Source organism: Danio rerio, chromosome 19 (genome assembly GCF_049306965.1).
Source record: "Danio rerio strain Tuebingen ecotype United States chromosome 19, GRCz12tu, whole genome shotgun sequence".
Classification (NCBI taxonomy): Eukaryota; Metazoa; Chordata; class Actinopteri; order Cypriniformes; family Danionidae; genus Danio; species Danio rerio.
Window position 1 is genome coordinate 41,901,363 of NC_133194.1, and position 6,000 is coordinate 41,907,362.

Consider the following 6,000-nt stretch of genomic DNA (forward strand, 5'->3'; position numbering starts at 1 on the left):
AAAAAAAAAGAATCCAATTGCTACATCTATTTTGCGATTTCATTTGTTTACTCATCGCAGCACTTTTGTCTGGATCCGGTCAGGTAGTCAGGTTAGTGTCTCCGGCATGAAACGGAGCAGAATAAAACACGTGTTTGACTTGGAACAGAATCAAATCAGCCGGGCCACTTATCACATTACCGGCCTCTCTCTTGTCCTTGGAGCCATGGATTTGCTCTCCATCAAAGAGCTCATACAGAATGAGTTTGCCTTTATAAATAGTGAAACACACCCACACCTCCTCCCCTTCCCCAGATACATCCTCCACAGTCTGAACCCCTAAACTCCCTCCGCCTTCTTCCCCTTCTTTTTTTTTTTCTATCTCTCTCTCTTCTTTTAGCGCTCTGGCAGGTCATTTGCAATGCTAAGCATCAGTTGGCAGTCGTGTTGGAAAGGGTAAGAGGAAATGGGCAGAGTCTTCCCCAACATCAGGCTAATCATTTTATCTCTGCTTTTCACTGCAGCATAATAAGTGTTTTACGGGGGGGATTAGTGGAATAATGTATACATGAGCTGTTGTTTTTGTATCTCCGGACCCCTGCGCTTCATTCCGCCACTGTTCCACTAGCTTATGTAATTTAGCTAACAAAAGGGGTCAGGCAGAGAGGAGGATGAGGAGGAGAATATCAACGAGGCCACCAACCGCACAGTCATGGTAACCTTCTCTCTCTCTCTCTTATTCGCACTTTGGACAGGGCGAGATCTGGAATTGGACAAGGGAAGTAAATTGAGGAGAAAAAGTATGCAGAGAGCAAATCTTTCTTTTTTAACTCATGCATTGAATGTTTGTTTATTACAGACTTTTTTTTACATTTCAATGATTCGAGATGACCTTGAGGTGCTTCCAAATGTACGCAAAGTATGGGGTTTACAGTGGATTTAACAAAATGTTGGGTAATAGAAAGGAAAAGTTCATTTAAAAGTAAAATTTGTGTAATCAAAAATGAGAAAACTACTGTTTTATTTATTTGTTTGTGCTTGTGATGAACACATCTGAGTCAGAGTAGAAACTTTTTTTTTTTTTTTTTTTTGGCATTTTTGGACGTAAAGTAAAGTGTGTTCAATGGTTTTTACTGATGTTTAAAAACATGGAAGTTGTTCAAGTGACAAATTATCTTTCCAAAACACATTGTTTTTGTTTTCGGCTCAAAACATCCAAAAGCTGTGAGTTTTGTGAATAATTGAGCACCATTGCAAAAAAAAAAAAAAAAAAAACCTGTTTGAAATGAGTCATGAAAGTGAGTTCATGTTTTTGGAAATTATTATTTTAAAAGTTGTTGCTTTCTTTTTAATATCAGTTGAAATTTTATAAATGTGTTTATTTATTTTTGAATTTTTTAAAATGTTTTTTTCACTTATTGAATTGATTGGTGATGGATCTGAGTTAAAATGTATTGTTTAGTATTTTTTTATATAGAAGTGTAATTATACACTGTAAAACCCAATAAGTTAAGGCAATTCAAACTGTTTGAAGAAACCGATTGCTCCAAACTGTTTGAGTAATAAAAAGTAATCCTAATGAGTACTGTGAACTTACTCCATTTAAGTCGAAGTAATGAGGTATTTAATTAACTGATTACCTTCAGCACCGAGTTCAAAACTATTTTCAAATGAGAAGAATTAACTTTTAGTAAATTTTGACTTAACTACACTCATTTAATTTCTTATCATACATTTCATTTGCTAAAGTTGACAGTTGGGTTTTACAGTGTAATAAATAAAGGCCTTTTGTTTTTATAGCTGTGCATTAAATGCATTTTGAATGTTTCTTTTTTATTTAGATTTCGTCATGTTTTTATTTTTATTCATTCATTCATTGGTTCGTTTATTTTTCTTTGACATAATCTCTATTTCAGAGGTTGCCACAGCAGAATGAACCACTAACTATTCCTATTATATGTTTTACACAGCAGATGCCCTTCAAGCCGCTACCTAATACTGGAAAAGACCCATGCACACTCATTTACACACACACTCATCCACATACAGTTGGTCAGAATTTTTAGCCCCCTTTGATTTTTTTTTCTTTTTTAAATATTTCCTAAATGATGTTAAATGGAGCAAGGAAATACATTTTCACAGTATGTCTGATCATATTTTTTCTTCTTAAGAAAGTCTTATTTGTTTTATTTTTGCTAGAATATATATATATATATATATATATATATATATATATATATATATATATATATATATATATATATAAACATTTTGGGGACAAAATTATTAGTTCCTTTAAGCTTTTTTTTTTTTTTTTGAGAGTCTGTAGAACTTAGAACTTAGAACTTGCCTAATTACCCTAACCTGCCTAGTTAACCTAATTAACCTAGTTAAGCCTTTAAATTTCTCTTTAAGCTTTATAGAAGTGTCTTGAAAAAGATCTAGTAAAATATTATTTACTGTCATCATGGCAAATATAAAATAAATTAGTGATTAGAAATTAGTTATTAAAAATATTATGTTTAGAAATGTGTAGTAAAAATCTGCTCTCGGTTAGACAGAAAATAGGGAAGAATTAAACAGGGGGGCTAATAATTCTGACTTCAACTGTATGGGCAATTTACCCAGCAAACACACAATGTCATAAGAAGTTAATATTAGTTTAGATTTATCGTCACCAAAAAGCGTTCTCATGGGTTTCCTCCGGGTGCTCCGGTTTTCCCCACAGTCCAAAGGCATGTTCTGTAGGTGATCTGTGTAAGCTAAATAGTCTGTATATGTGTATGTCCTGGTTCTCCAGGTTGGGGTTTGAGCATTAGGTTAACGACCCACCTCATAAAAACTAGATGTTACAAAACACCAACATGGTGCGGCTAAATATCAACTTCGATATAAACGGCCCTGGGAGTAAGTTAGTATGGCCACCAAAACCCAACGTCTGATAGACGTCATATTGGTAACGTCTACACAACCTCAAGCTGTAACATCATTAAATGTTGATACTTTATTGTTTTTAGCTTGCAACAAACCGATTTTCATCTCCAAACAAAATGCAACCTCCCATGACGTTGGGGTATAAAGTCAATCTGACGTCATGTTGACGTCCTGTATAGAAGCATATGAGAAGCATAATTCATTTCAAAATGTAACATGCAAAATGTCAATGTATTTCTGTATTTTAATTAGCATTTTCCAAGACATAAGTGCAATGTTTTGATGCAGAATGAAAATGAAAATTAAATCACATCGTTTGCATTTTTTTTATTTTAAACACGATTTTAATATGTAAATTGTATCCACATTTTAATGCTTTATAAGCTGCAATATTAAATTGAAAATGCAATACACAAACTGTATTTGATGTGTAATAAGTACAAACAGCCGACGTAGTGCTGTAGGTAGTGCTGTCTCCTTACAGCAAGAAGGTCGCTGGTTCGACCTTCGAGCCTCAGTTGGCGTTTCTGTGTGGAGTTTGCATGTTCTCCCTGCTTTTGCGTGGATTTCCTCCGAGTGCTCTGGTTTCCCCCACAGTCCAAAGATATGTGGTACAGGTGAATTGAGTAGGCTAAAATCCGTAGTGTATGTGTGTGTGAATAAGTGTGTATGTGTTTCCCAGTGATGGGTCGCAGCTGGAAGGACACCCGCTGTGTAAAACATATGCTGGAATAGTTGGCGGTTCATTCCGCAGTGGCGACCCCAGATTAATAAAGGCACTAAGTCGAAAAGAAAATGAATGAATGAATGAAAGTACAAGCAGAAACTGTAGTAAAATGATCATTGAAATGTTATTTGTCCTAAATGCATTTACTCTCATGTCTAGGAAACGCAGAATTGCATTTTCAGCAAAACACCATGGAATGTGTGCAACAAAATTCATTTTGAAATGTAATACACAAAACGATTATGCAATATGCTAAATGACAATGTATTTTTGTATTTCAGTTAGAATTTTACAAAACATATGTGCAATGTTTGCTGCAAAATGAAAGTGAAAATGAAAAAAACAATCCATTTTCATTTAATTCATCGTGATGAATGAAAGCCGATGTGAAATATTTTCTGGGCTGGCCACACCCACATACGGCCACCATTGCAGCAAGGCGGGTTTTACATTTTGTCGTCGCGGCTGGAGCGAGGACTATTTGGGACACTTGGCAGCATAAACATGGCGAAGTGTGTTCCTCAGCTGCTTCATGAAGCTGCACAAGCCCTGGAGCAAGAAATGGGAAATACTTTAGAAAACCAATCACCTCCTTGCTCAGTAAAGTTGGTTTTAGGTTTGATATTTGTTGGACATTTGCAGTTTTAGGGATCATCTGCGAATTACCTCAACATTCATAGTCCTGTGCCTGCTATGTACTTTATTCAATTCACATATACCACATGTCTTTGGACTGTGGGGGAAATCAGAGCACCCGGAGGAAACCTACATGAACATGGGGAGAACATGCAAACTCCTCACAGAAATGCCAACTGGCCCAGCGGGGACTTGAATCAGCGACCTTCTTGCTGCGAGTTGACAGTGCTAACCACTGAGCCACTATGCCACCCTATTTTTTTTTATTTTCATGTTTTAAATGAATATCATCTCAGTTTGGGGTGAACTGTTCTTTTTAGGCAATGCGCTGTAAGTGATGTTAGTATTCTTCTCCTCCACCAGAAATAAACTCTTTTTCTATTGCAATATATTTACCTGTCAATCAGAAGCAATGGAAGATTGGCATCTGTTTTGAAGCTTTCCGCTTCCGCCAGCAATGAAAAGCTTGCTCTTGCTGTCTCATCTTGCTTTTTTTATTTATTTATTTGGCTGTACCCTTATATTGCTTTAAGGATGTTTTGACATCTTTCACACCCTCTGAATCTTATATACATACAAGGACTCCCTACTATGAATGCGCAAAATGACAGATAGACAGAAATCACCCTAATAGACTTCTGATTGGCTGAACAATGAAACTTATGGTTTCCGCTACATTCTTCCATGGCGGGGCGCCACGGCTACATTACAGCTTTTCATTCAAAACATTCAGTCGTGTTTTTTTTTTTAATAGCAGGTGATAATCGCACCAAAATGAATTAAAAGTTAAGTGAATTATAACAGCGCAAACTTTTCTGTAACGGTAGTAGTGCTGTGCGTTATTTGTTTAACCCTTTAAGGTTACATGCTGACTGACTGACTGCCTGACAGGTGTGTGATGTGTGAGGCCAGTAAACACAACGTATAGCCGTTTCACTTTACTTCAGGGCGCATTAATACCACTCTGTAGGTCTATTGAAGACATTCTTAAGTATTCCTAGCTAATCTATTAAATGTTGGAGACATACTTGTTACATAATCGCATTAAATCGCACTTGAGCATCCTTTATTTGACAGCGCACAAGAAGATCTGCGCTTGATCAGTGTATATTTGAAGGGGTGTGCAAGAAGTTTTGTGCATGAGCATAGGAAATTGACTCGCAAGCAAAGAGATTTGCATGCTAGTAGGCTATTACATAAATGCGATCTCACCTTAATAGTGCCCTCACAAAATTTTGTAACCGAAATAACGCCACAGGTAGTTTGGTAGATCTGTGTAAAAAAGGCCTACAGAGCTGGAAAAAAAATCCTAGAGGAAACACTGAATCTAAAGCCTTCCACGTTTCATTTTACCAGAAATTGATTTCTATCTGAGCAAATAGGATTAAGAACAGCACTTTTTAGGGAAAATAGCTCCCCTATAGAGGTGTAAAGTTGAGCTGCAATTTAAGAAAACGCGTGCAATTACAAAAAAAACAACAGTAAATTAGGAAAAGATTTTCATCACAGATCTTGTCACAACACAACCAGTTCACAAAAACGCGCTGAATTTTCTCACAACACTTTTAAAAACATCGGAATAATGAAAATGTTTCAGATGGACCCAACAACTGACAGAAGTTGTAGGTTATGTTTGAAAGGTGAGTTTTTTGTTTGTTTATTTTAACATCCTGATTCCCATGCCTTTTGTATTTTACTAGCCTAAATAACCATAACCTTAATAG